At 39.5% G+C, this 14,433-nt stretch overlaps 1 long non-coding RNA gene across 1 annotated transcript; it reads right to left on the reverse strand.

The window, feature by feature from the left end:
* Positions 1-4,204: 4,204 nt before the first annotated feature.
* Positions 4,205-11,598, reverse strand: LOC142777222 (uncharacterized). The gene is made up of 3 exons (XR_012887978.1): positions 11,363-11,598; positions 8,372-8,481; positions 4,205-4,302 (listed from the first exon to the last, which is right to left on the reverse strand). It is a non-coding gene; the product is annotated as an uncharacterized LOC142777222 (long non-coding RNA).
* Positions 11,599-14,433: the final 2,835 nt, after the last annotated feature.

A 14,433-nucleotide genomic window follows, 5' to 3' on the forward strand; every position in this document is an offset into this window, starting at 1 on the left:
GAATAATAGAAGGAATGAGTGTATAAATTAGTTCTGCCACATCAAAAAACAGCATGCTTTTCACAGTGAAAATAACTAGGTTGTCACGATTTTCAATGGTAGAGATAATCGATTAATGTGTCCTTATGAAATTATGAATTAAATGCTTCCTGCACAGTAAAACTTTAGGAACTGCAAGTGAAAGCTCTCAATGTACATTTAATAGTGTGTGCATGTACATCTGCTGCCTTTATACTATACAGTTTGTGCACAAAATTGGCATCTTGAACAATTTTGAGAGTTAAACCTACGCAACTTATGAAGGTTAAAATCACCATGAAAGCAAGCAGGACCAGGCAGGTGCCATTAAAAATCTGTGCAAGCCAGACAACTATAACCGTACTGCACAGAAATAGGGGAGCAAGAGTAACAGAAATTCGGCTGCTGACCCGCATGTCGCGGTATCAAACCCCGGCTCCATTTCCGATGGAGGCAGAAATGCTGTAGGCACGTGTGCTCAGATTTCGGTGTACGTTAAAGAATCCCAAGTGGTCGAAGTTTCCAGTGCCCTCCACTACGGCGTCTCTCATATTCATATAGTAGTTTTCGGACGTGAAACCCCACACATAAATCAAGAATAACAGAAATACACTGCCAACAGAAAAGTTGGGTGCATGTGCTATCTGTAAGTGCTTACACCTTACTACATACAGCATGCTCATTCCATTTTAAATACCGATATTGAAAATAACTGCTCTATTAGGAATGTAAAAGGTAAGGTAGAACTGAACGACTCTACAAAAAGTGACCCTATTATGACATCACCTTTTCTTATAATAAAATTGACTAAGACTCTCAATATCATTATGCAAGGAAAAAATCTTCAAAAGAACAATTAAGTTTGAAGTCATAATTTTTAATATGGCTACTATGACTATGACCAAGAAATCGACCTCAACATGACTAATGTTAGTTTTTAAGGCCTATGTTCACTAGACAATGAACTATACCACAAAAATCACAGCGTTCAGGTAAAGCACCACACAAAAAAAAGAAAGCAGTCCTTTTTGTTATTACCTACAATGCCTTTAAAATGGTATTTTTACCTCTACTTTCCGCTTTTTATCTAAGTAAGTGATGTGAAACAAGTTAGCTGAAAATGGACTGTGCCTCCAAAACCTGTTGGTTGAATCTGAATTTTTAAAAAAGGGTGAAGCTTGCACTAAATTATGCTCCATAAGCCTTGGAACAGCGAGACTGCATGACTCTTAGGACTACTTTGGTTACTTGTGTTTTGTTTCTGGGCCTAAGCATGAAGACAATGGCTTAATTGAATTGCTGCTAACAAACAAATGCTTTCAAAATTGCCCGAGCGTGAAAGGATGCTCAGACACTTGTTGTTTTTCCCACTGCGCTATTCTACACCAAACATTCAAACCATACTGACTGGCGACCATTACAGATATATATTTTTAAAATTGATGGCAATTTACTCTTTTTAAAATAGTTCTTTGCAGAATTATTTCGAAGAAAAAAAAGTAGTGGTCACGTGGGTACCTTCAGAATTTCGCAGAATGTCGTGCGGGGTTATTTGTGAGAAAAATGTAAAAGTACCGCTTTTTTTACCATATCAAATTTGATCTACATATTAGGTAAAGGTGCTTCTTTAAAGTATTTGAAGCCGAGTAACATTAGTGCAATTTATCCGCTACATACGCTTTGAAGAATTCAGCCTAACTATTTATCGTTTGCATTTCTTGTATGGCAGTACTGCATTTTGTATGAATATTTGAGCCACAAATACTCACTCCACAGAAGTTATAATTCACGAAAAAAATAATGTTAGGTCCAGATTACAAATATCACTATATAATTTTTTTGTCCACATTGAGATGCAATTTGGACTATGTGTTTGTCTAATGGAAAATTACTTTTATGTGTAAGTTGAAAGCAAATAAACAGTTCTTGTTATATGGCAAGTGTTATCATTACAATTTTTGTTTCAATGAGGAAAATGATTTTTGAAGTCTCCTATTGAGGGTCATGGGAAACTTCGGAACGAAAGCTGTCGTATATGAAATGGAGAAAACAGCCATCATCAGAAAACTTCAAAATTGAGGGCCATGGGGAACTTCGGAACGAAAGCTGTCGTATATGAAATGCAGAAAACAGCCATCATAAGGAAACTTCAAAAATCAATTTATTCTTTAAAACAAAGTGTAATCATATAACTTGCCATATATAGAGAACTGCTTCCTTGCTTTTGATGTGGGAAAAAATTGCACTAATATTACTGAGCTTCATGCACTACACACAATCACCTTTACCTAATGCCTAGACTAAATTTGGTGTAGAAGAGGCAGTATTTTTTGAATACTTCTTTTTACTTTTTACAAACAACACCCAGACTACATCCTGGGAAGTCCAGAAGACACCAAGGTGGCCGAATATTTTGTTCTCTGCGATAGATTTCAGCATTTTGCTGTTTTCAATATAGTAAACGAGCACAATATTTTTTTTGAAAACACATTTAGGATTGTTGGCAAAATGACCGGAATGTTTGATGTGGAATTGCCTCACTGCCAGCATTTATTCTTCCGAAGCTCAAGCTATCACCTCTCTGTTACTGCCTTCCTTACATACAATGCCTGCATAGGAAAGGAAAAAAAGGCAGGTCTGACAAGGTTCACAAGGCAAGATATTTTCATGTTGGATAAATTCATTACCATAAACAGCAGCAAAATAACATTCATTTTGAGTAGTCCAAGACACAAGCTATCTACCAGTATACTAAGAGCCAAGCGCAAACTTTTCATTTGATCATGTGTGGTCACAGACAGGAAGCGCTTATTGCAATACTGATCAGCCTGTAATTAACTGAATGAAGTACAATGCACTGTTCAATCCAACACCACATAGGCATCTTTGCTACAGCAAAGCCATGTGTCATTGATTCATGCACTAGATGGGACAATGCAAATGTAACAAAAAAGATGAAAAAAGAAAACAAAGGAAAAAAAGAAGAAAAGGGGCATGCAAAGTAGGAGCAGTGTAGCACACTACTTTTACTTTGCATCCCCCTTTTCTTTCTTCTTTTTCCTTTTTTTCTTTCTTTTACCTTTTTTTGCTTCTCTTACCCCCAACCTCAGTCAGGAGAATACTTTGTATCATCGCAACCTAACTTGAAAGGAAGCAAGGACTGCACTCTTCTGCGTTATAGGTTTTTTTTTCAGACAAATATTTCCAACAGGCACACGCCTACACCAAAAGATGATGTCATTACTAAACCTATATAAATTAACACACCAAGGATGACATGGTGACTTCTAAAAAATAGGTCCTCCTATCGCAACATCTGCCAGCCTGTCTGAGGCATTGCCACTGTTCACCCTGATTACCCGACTAGATGCTTCTATCTGTCGACTCGCATCTTCATTTTGGATAACACTAAGACGAGCTTACATTGATGAATACGCACGAAAGTTTAGTGATGTATCATGCATCAGATTAAGCAACTGTGTTAAAAAATTATTGATAGCTTGCTTCCTGGCTTTTTATACTAACGGTGCTTGAAGTAGCCTGAAACTGTGTATTGTCTTTTATGCACATGAACCAGATTGACAACGTAATGCACAACATGCTTAAGAATATTGCGAGAAACATGATAACGACAAAATGACCAGCCACCCAAATTTCTTGCTGTACATGTTTATAAAATGTTCATGTACACCCAAATGAGGTACTTATCATACCAGCCGAAAAAACCTACAAGTAGGGCCTTGGGTCCTTCTGTAAGTAGACGTGTAGCATTTTTTCTGTGGAGGGCTTTACACCCATAAGTGAGGAACAAAACTCCTGTACAATGAAGAATGTTGGCAGCTATCATTTATAGAAAAAACTAATGCAGCTAATCTTCCCCGACACATCTGTGCATTTAGAGAGGTGACGAAGCTTTTGTCATTTGTGGCAGCAACTCCAACAGGACCAGTGTGAAAATGGGCACTACTTGGCTAGACAAATGTCCAAACATGCCTGCCCAGCTCCCTCTAGCCATCCCGGCTGAATCTGACACATGATTTCTTGACAGCTGGCTGGACAAAAGAAAACCACTGACACACTCCCAAGGCACATCGTGAAGTTCCTCTGGAGTGGTCAACTTCGTGTTCTGCGATGAAAGAGCAGCACAGTGTCCTGATAAGGCACTTCTTGCAATGGTTTTCAATGCCACACAGTGACTTTGCTGTTCCTGTCGAAGAGAGCTTGGAGGGTGCTTGCTCTTTTCTGGGGGCTGCTGCCGCTCCTCGTTTTCTGCTCAAGGTCAACCTGTACAAAGTTGTAGACGAGGCTTTAAGAGTTGTGTATATTGATATACAAATTTTCGCTGAAGACACATTTCCTCGTGGCACACTGAGGAACTTCTTATAAAACTTAAGGCCTCGCATATGAAAACATTTACAATCGATCCGAAGATGCACTTGACTCTAAAGGAGCAAGTTTGTTATGTAGTGTATACAAAGAAAGATCAATCAGCACAACCACAACTACGGTTGCACACGAAAACAACATTAGCTGGACGCTGTGGGCAGCTTTAATGGCATAGCTTAAGCTGACACTGATCGTCCAACGATACAAAAAATATGCAAAGATTGCCTGATCGATTTCAGGCACTACTGAAGGGTAGGGCACGAATATATCGTTCTACTCATGAGCAGTGCACAAAATTCAACATCAGTACCAACCCATTCAGCTAAAAATTTTGATTAGGATTTCTTCATTAAAGGGACTGACAAGTCGCCAAAATGTGTGATTGGAGGTGAAAATCGAAAAATGTGAATTGAACTGCATTCTTTTTGCAACTTGAGTGGCATTTCCTTTTAAGATTGCACTTAAAAAGCCTAAAAATCAGTATGTCATGCAGCCTGTTTGTTTACTGCGAATTATTATATGCTTTAACATGCAAAAAGATTAGTGGTCAAAGTTACAGCATATATTCATATTACCTGTGCGAACATTATTTTGTGCTGCCTACGCAGAGGAGTCAACCCTCAAAAAGCAGCACTGTCATCATGGCAAACAGTGTGAAATATGTGCATTTCACATGCACATGAAGTGCATGCTTTCGCAGCAAACTGCAATGCACAAACATATAAAGCTGTTATGCTGACCTCCCACTGTTTGCTGCCTTTGTGTGACACTTCATAGCAGTCAGAGACCCGAAAATTGTTAAAATGTTTCCAGCACTTTCTGTGTTACCACTAGATGTACTCATGAAAGCCATGTCAAACAAAAAGAAACAAGCCCCGAAAATTCTCTTCTTTCACTGCATGTTTATGCGATAAGACCAGTAAGCTTTCTATTGCAGAAAAAAACAGCTACTATAAAAATTGATAACTGCTTATGCTTTAAGCATATTATTATGTTAAACGGGTGTCCTGTTTTACACAATCTGGTCTGCATGAACTCTTGAACCTGGCATCATATAGGTTTAAAGACACACAGAGTTTGAGACAAACCTAGTTTCCCGTGGAGCATCATTATGCACTATAACAACACATCTCAATCTAGTTAGTTGATCAGAACGAAGTGAAAACAGCTCGCACTTGAAAAGCACGGGCAGAAGGAATGACGCCTGCATTTTATGCTACCTGTACATTCTCGTTGAGGGTGCAGTTTTCAACTTATTCTTATGCAATTTTGCATTTATAACATTGTTCGCTGCATATTTTTTGTGGCATTAAAGTGTGTGATACCGTCGTGAGTAGCCCATGTAATTTATAAAAATAGAATTCAAGATAGCTCGATTCAAAAATAACAAAGTGCATCCAGCACCATGTCCTGTAGTCATTCTTTAGGCAAGTGGCAGAATGATTTATTCTTCAAAACATATCTTACTTGTAACCACTACAAGCGCCAACTCATACACTGGCACAATCTGTTTGCCTCTTCAGATTATAAGGTACCTTCCTTACACCAGAAAATCTTCAAGAAAAATAGAAGTGTCGTAATTGTGAAGAAAGAAAAGTAGAAGGAAAAAAGATAACCTGCCCTGGACAGGGACCGAGCCTGCGAACTTCGAATAACATGTCCGATGCTCGATCAACTGAGCTACCATGGCGGCTATCCCCCTTCTATTTTGTACGGTATATATATGCATTTAATCATAGAAGAGTCAGTCAGCGCTGCCTGTTACCATTATGGCGAGTGTGGGACACCTTTTTTTGCCTACTGGCAATCGCATTACGATTACTTCCAATATACCTATACTTCTTTGGCAGCACTATGCATTCGTTAGTTCTCAGAAAATAAGCTAGTCACAGGAGGTGGCAATGGTTCGCCCTCCCACCTAAATGCATGTACTTGAACACACGCACAACTGATCAAAAAAACAAGTCACACACCGCTAAGATTACTAATATTCACTGTTTCAGATTCATGAGTGAAGGAAAGAACTATAAATTTAAGGGTTCGTTGTCTTTGTTGAACACATTATATTGAGAACTAGCAGACAATGATACCAAACAAACTATAGGTGACGTTATCAAAAATAACTTAAACAAAATTGTGAAAAGAAAAGTGAACGAAAACGTAACTTGGCGGCAGGTTACTAATGGGTTGACGTTTTTCGACAATTGAATTGACATTACTTTTTATAACAACCATATATTTTTCTGGGTATTGTTATCGGGTAATTCTCATTGTTAGAGTGGTGAGTAGGCTGACAAAAAAAGGAGATGGCATTGATACTTCTTCTGAAGACCTAATATTTTGAGGACCTTAAAAGAGTGTAAGCTGCCTTGAGTAGACCAGAATATTTAGTTGGAGCGCAAAAAAAAATGTGCACACACTTTAACCAGGCTTTCTAACAAATTTTGAGACATAAAAGTGTATGCTGCCAGTAATGTTAGGTACCATTACTTTTGTCACACTATGCACTGTAGCAGGTGTAGTTAGAGTGGTGATAGCGATGGATTAATCAAGCACACCACCAACTGCGTTCACATGAATGGTCGCATATATTAAAAATAAACCTGCTGTATAGTAAAAAAAAACTTTAGAGCATTTATGATTTCATCCAAATCAAGTTAAACCGACTGGGTAGCAAACTATTTGCATAAAATCAAAAGGCATAAAGTGATTCATGTATTATAACTATGTGAACAATTTCAGCAATGCAGGGCAAAGTGACAACAGTTCTATTAAAAACCCCTCTCATTATAACATGCATGAAAAGTACCACACCAGAATATTTTATAGTGCATGTAATATTGAGACTACTAGACTGTGTATTGACCTTTTAGAACAAGAGTATCTCCTTCACATTTAAGGGGCAACCACTTAGCCTTTTCCTGAGCTTTTCTGTGAATATTTCCAGAATTTCAGATATCATTAGGATTGATTTAGAGTGAACAGATTTTGCTTACGCATTGAAACCTAGTTCTGTATGTAACTGCAATTATGGCTGCCAAACCATCTCCAATTAATTTTTAAATTTTTTTATTTTTTAACTGCAGCAGCACAACTAGCTATGGGTGCCAAAAAAGTAGCTAGAAACAATACCTTTACCTCTTTGAGCCTTTTGGAAGTGTTCAGCTTCTCAGTGCTCACCTTACAACATTTTTTTAAATACGTGTTTGTGTGCCCACTGCTTCTGCTCCTTGTACAGTGAGGAGGAGCACATGGCAAGAAGAGACAAGAAAGAAGCATAGCGAAAAAAATCGAAATAAGCGAGGACCTCTTTGGTATCGTACAATGTGTGTAACATTACTATTGCGACAACATATAGACAAATTATCACGGCTATGCATCTATTGTAGCGTCATACACAGCTACAACACCACGACTAAATTTCAACCTTGTGTTGGTTTAGGATCCCTTTATAGTGGCAAGCTAATGATATCTGCATTTGTTTGGCACATACTAAGATGCAGTGAAATGTGATATGGTAATCTAATTTAGAATGCACGTCATGTCGCTTCATTGTATATGTGGCCACAAGTAACTCTGGTTGCAAAGCAATATGGCAGAGCCTAAACAGACGTCACCGACCACTCCAATCTGAACTTGCCTTTGCTACTTGCCCATTATCATCCCAGCAAAAAATGAATAATTGAATCTGCTACAGATAAGTGCTAGCTTATGCTAAGGACCAAGTATATAAGGTGTTTTGTTAATATTGAGATCAGTTATTTGTTCAAGAACACTTGCTGTCAAACACAAATACATTGCTGTCGAAGCATCAAGACTCAAATATAAAGCAAAAAGAAGTGTCTCTTTAAAAATTACAGGCCACAAGGCAAGATAAACATTTGATATACTTGGGATGTAAGGCGCGCACAAGAGGTGCTGCCATATTATACTTTTCCTTGTGTTGAAACCTGCTTGGTTTACTCACCCAACACATCTGTAATGATGCAGTGAAAACACCAAGGAGCTGATGCAGCAAGGTTGAACACATGTCCAGGGATTCCACCATTCCTAAGCAGCCCTACAGCCTCCACAGTCCTGCAACCATTTGTAAGATAAATATAGTTCTACCCAAAGTTCTTGGTTTACAGACACACATGCAAGACGCATAACCACTCTATAGGAAGTTTGCATGATAATGCGCTGGGTAGCAAAACGGATGCCAATATCAAGTATCCCGGCCTGCCGCTTCTTTCTTTCCGTTCTTAATTAATCAATCCATGGTTAATAAATTTTCCCCCAATGTGAAGTGTACTGGCAGTCCGGTGAAGAATTGCAATGTATTTCGAACACACTCCAATTCATGGCAAGTAAGCATGCAATAGCGTTTTGTCAGCTCTTCGAGAAAAAAGCATGAAGTTTAGCTAAAACCCATGTTTTTTACAAACACCATTCAATTTGATATAAATGTTGTGAGCATTATGTAAAGGAACACGGATTCATGTTTAATCAATGATTTCTTATAATGTACTGATATGAATGCAACTAACTGATAATGAAACAAAAATTTTTGCTCGAGAATTTAGAGTTATGAACACTATCGCACTTGCCAGCTGCATCTTGTCCAAAACAGCGGCAAGATAGGCTAGTTTCTGTAGGTGAGTAGTAATGAGCAGTGCAAAGTAACAACAAGAAACACCAGTAACAACAGTATGAGGCAAGCACAGACTGCCAACTGTATAATTTATACACAAATGTTCGCCTGAATATCAGTCAGACAACTTGTGCAAATGAAGGTCCAATTGGGCATGAACAAGTTACGAAATCAACAATGCCTGCTTTCACTAACAGGACCCTCATTCACATAAAGTATGCAGCGATGGGCCCCTACCGAGATATGTCACAGCATGATGTCACTGGCCCATGTAAAAGGTGTGGCTGGAAAAACACTCCCGCTGGTGGCTCAGCCCGGTACAGTCGTGCGGTGTTTGGGGCAAGTTTTAATTTTTCAAAGCTTACACTTCACGTTACAATGTCGACATTAGCTGTAGTATGTGTCAGCAAACATCCTGCTGTGTGGTAAAATATTTGCCACGCTGTCTGTTTATCTTGAAGAAGTGAACACACGTGATGGCCTGTGCGAGCAACAGTGGCATAGTCTTCAAAAATGTGCACTGTTGATTGCGGCATGTAGTGTGCATTGAAAGGTATTGAGAATATCGGTTCAACTGAGAATACTGTGTGGGGTGTGTGCAGTGTCAATAACAATGTGTCTTGTTTGCGAAGACGTTAGCACTCATGGCAGGGACCGGTCGATGAAAAAACTTGATTCGACATTTTAGTCAAGGTAAATATGCACTTGACGCGACCATCTGCGAGTGGGTACATCTCGGTGTTTGCGCTGTGTGCAGAAAAAAATTGCAAGGTCACCGGGCTGGAAGATACCATTTGCTGAAGCTGCATGTATGAATCGCCCAGACGAGTACGCAAGCTCAATAAAGGTATAACTCGTTTTATCGAAGGCCTTATATTTCTTCATGTAATAAGCAGAGATTCTTGTTTCACATATACTCAGTACCTTTACCGCTCGATATTCATGAAGTGACAATGCAAACAACAAGTTTGTGTGTTAGGTCCTAAGGGAGCAATGTAAATATGCAAATAAGTTTTAGGTGTCAGATGCAGCGATGCAACTGCACTAAAGATTACGTATATATTAGGCTACAGGTTTAGAATCGCATACATCTCAGTGGTCTATCAGGAACGTCACAAACAACTTCCTTGCCAACCAGCCCTTGCACAGAGGGAGGGAATGGCTGGCACGGTGCTCGAAGTGACGTCACACTATTTGCAAACATGGAGAGGTTTCTTACTTAGGCAACATTTTGCACTATATACTTTTTAGATGCAAGACTGTACTCGTCCACATTGATCATACTGATGTCTTTTGTTGTTACTTTGTGCTGTGAGTTACTAGGCATTTAGTCACCATGATCTTTAAAAGCTAATTTCAGTGTTCTCACTCATATTGCTGACAACTGTGTTGTTGCATAAATTGCGCAAAAAAGCAACACAGAAAGGCTGTCACAATAAATACACCAACATGGGTATTCTCCTGAAAACAAAAGTCGGCACATGTCCTGTCATTACCCGTCTTCCTTCTCTCTTTGCCTTGTTTGTGCTGAAACAGCCAAACACCTGATGAGTTAGATGAGAAATATTAACGCATCAAAACTATAAGTGCTTGCATCAGCAACTACACAACAGCGTGATAACCGCACCCCTGCCACACAGCAGCGAAACATATTTTGAACATGCTGTCAGTGTATTATTTTATAAAAAGCAACTCTGGCAGATTACAAAATCTCACATTGTGCATGCGAGTTTTCTTCAAAGTCAGGCGTACAATGTAGGGCCTGGCCGGTACATTATTAGTTACAAGCAAAGGCGTCTTGCAGGTACACATGCAGATTGCACAAACACCTCTCTCTCTCTCTACACTAGGTACACACATTATATCTTTCAACAAGCACACGCCACTGTTTAGGGGCATAATAACGCTCTACCGTGAACGTTTGCTAATCAACCCACTTAGGCGGTTGGCTAGGTGAATCGAGCCAAGTTACAAATTGTATCGCCCGCGAACGTAAACAAAATGCTGCTTTGCATCAAATGGCACTGCAGGCTTCGTTTAATCAACAACGTAGCAAGCGCCGAGTGCGTCTTCCTCACTACATTGCACATATGAAAAAATCGATCACCATACACATGCATGTTGCCGCAGGTGTCTCGAATTAGCTCCAGTAAGGCCACGCCGATGCGCCATGGCTCTGCTGGCGTTAGCGTTGTTAAAGCGAATCGGCAACCGCACTCGCAAAGGCGCGTAAGGTTGCCATTTCACGACGCCTCGTTCGAGTGCGGCAACACACACTTGCACTGAGTGGCATATTTGGTCTACATAAAAAAGTGTCCCCCTTACCTTTAGTTTCTTTCACACTGTCCTGAGGGAAGCGACCACAGGCGTCAGCCGTCACCTCGGAGTCCTTCGAGCGCCCGCCCAACTCGCCGATTCCTTGGACGACTCGCACTTGATCCGCCCTCAAACAACCGCGGGAATAGGGCGCAATCTTAGCACATCACACGAACGAGGAACGGCGCTTCCTTGTGTAAATTTAACATTTCGTGCTCTCATGTGTAGCAGCGCGAACACATGAGAGACGCACCCAAATGGCATGCCCACAGAAACAAAGAAGACAAACAACATGTGGCTTTAGCTGTGAATGGATTTGACTTGGATGTCTGTGTGAGGAAAATAAAAAAAACATCTGTCGCTGCTATAAACTGAAAAAAATGTATGTTACTTGGCAAAATAACTTTAAAAGTGATAAACGGTTATTCAAAAAACAAGTTACAACTTATGAATATTTTTGCAGGTCTTTGTTTTGTTTTTGTTCTAGCAGACGACAGCCTCCTACTGCTTCTACGACAGACGTAGTGCGGTTTCACGTTCGGTGCGTGTCGCCGACGCAAAGCTCTGCAGTAGTGATATCAGAGTTATCAATTCTCAATGAATCATAGGTTGGCTAGAAAGCAGTAACATTTTGACATAGTGCAGTACGCAATCTTTCAAGGTATGACATTTCTTTGCTCTGAAGCAAATCGAAGCAAGCCGGCCGGCGCAATCAGCTGATGTCGCCACTACGCGAGGCATGGTCGTGCGCAATAGCGTCGCGCCCCGCGCTTGATTTGTCATCAAACGATAGAGCTACTGAGTGGAATACAGCTAGATGCAGGGATTAATGGCGTATCACTCTAATTCTCTGTGGTGGCCGACTCAATCGCAAGAGAGCCCCGGGAAACAACCTTCAACTGCTCAAGCTTGTGTGTGGGTGTAAAAATACTTGTTTTCATCCGTGGCGGGGCAGCAATCTATAGTTGAAAGACATGCGAAAAGCATGTGACTTATATACAATCCCAAAACATATGCACACAACAATAGATACGATCGCATATCGTACATAAATATGCCAACACATAGCGTGTAAAAAGCAAGTATATATACATAGCTTAAACTAACGTGCTACTTTTAGCGCGAATAGCTTAGCAAGCTAACGCATTCAGTTCACGTACGCGAGCACAACTGAGCAACGCAGGTTCGAGTCCCGCCAAGTTTAATTTTTCTTGTTTTTTTCAACGTTTTTATTGTACTGCTAACTTTTCTAATGCCTTAGGTTCTAAAACAAAATAAAAGCAATATTGCGTTCTTGTACGCATGTGGGACTGTGTTTTTTGCGCAACAGTTATTAGTATTTTTATTTTCATGATAAATTTTTTCATTTATTTCATAATATAACAAAATTAAGGACTAAGGGGAACATTGGGTCTGCTTGATTGTGAAGGGACTCGAGAAGTGAGAAAACTCAAAACAAAAAATTTATTTGAGGAAAAACTGAGCATTTCACAGCCGGACCAGTTTCTTCAAGGGTAGGCACTAGGTATGCGCGAGACTTGCTATATGACTCATCTCAAGCTGTGGCAGTTGAGGGATATCACCGAGAAGCAGTTCCAAAATATATTTTGGTTGATGTTTTTTGATTCCTCCAAAATAAGGGCTGCACAATTGTGATCGAGCCAAACCAAGAGTTGCGGGCACGAAGTCATGAGACAGAAAATGAATAATGTTGATTGTTTGAAAAATTGCCCTTAATAAAAGGAAGAGTTATGGAGTGCTACGTAGCTTAACTCGCAGTAGGAATTTTATATATACATATAGATAGTTTAAAACGGACAATGTTGCACACACAGACATTGGTTAAATTTCTTTGCAGCACAGTTGAAGCATCTATGCAGAACTGAAGCATCAAGAGAACCTCATGCGTCCTCACTTTATTGCGCTTTACATAGCTTGTATGCGTCCATGCAGCCATGATATGATATATTTTAAAGCATTTGTTTAACCTATAATCTTCTTATTCATTAAAGCTGGCCCATAAGTTGTGTCTTATGTAGCACTACAATTGAAGCGTAATCTGCATGGTGGTCTGAAACAATGCTTTTGAAAATCTCAAAACAACCCAGCTCTATACACGACCATCCGTGCATCAATGATAAGCACCATTATGTATTTGTACATATCAGTTGTGCTCTCATACTTAATTATTTTTCTGACCACTCTGTCTGCCCCTAGCTCGTTTCTGTCGTGAAGCTGTGGCAAGTTGTGTATAGCTGTATTTATATTGTAGGAGCACATACTATCAATAAAAAATTATTTTTAGGCTACATGCAATTAGTTTTCATAGATTTTCATTTCTTTTGTCGGTGCTCAGGAGAGCTAAGCTCATGGTCGATATTTTAAAATGACATTTCTCTTTGCCAATGTTAATGAGAACAATTTCATTATTATTGACAACTGCATTCACATTGAATTTAGTTCTCATTATTATTGTTTCTACCAAAAAACGAGCCCTTGAAGTTATGCTTTTTTGCTTGATTTGTTTTCGTGCACAGCATGCAAGTAAAATGACAGTTATTGTCATTCCTTGTGAATGACACATTTTCCGTGTGACAGACTTTAGCACCTGGTCATCTGCAGAAGTTGTACTCATTCTGGAAAAGGGCGAACAGCAGTGACTGACAACACAGACTAGCCTGCGTTATTCTTTTGTACTATATATGTCACTGTGCATTCATTTATAACTTTATAGAGCTCGGATTTCCTGCTGAAAATGTGACAACAACTGTAGAGTTTCCACATTTTTGCCACAATCCACATGCCTTTCATACAATATTGCACATTTTCGTAAGCACCTTACAAAATCTCTATATTTCCGTAAGACCTTACATTCTGCATTTTATTTATGAAAGCTTCTGTACACTCCATACACTTTCCTTATCCTTCCATATCTTTCATCATGAACTCTCCGTATGCTCCATAAGTTTCCTTATCTTTCCTTATCCTTCCATATACTCCATAAAAAGCCTTCCATATATGCCATACATTTTCCTTATCTTTCCGTATACTCCATAAAAAGCTTTCCGTATACGCCATAC

This window comes from Rhipicephalus microplus, chromosome X, assembly GCF_043290135.1.
Source record: "Rhipicephalus microplus isolate Deutch F79 chromosome X, USDA_Rmic, whole genome shotgun sequence".
NCBI lineage: Eukaryota > Metazoa > Arthropoda > Arachnida > Ixodida > Ixodidae > Rhipicephalus > Rhipicephalus microplus.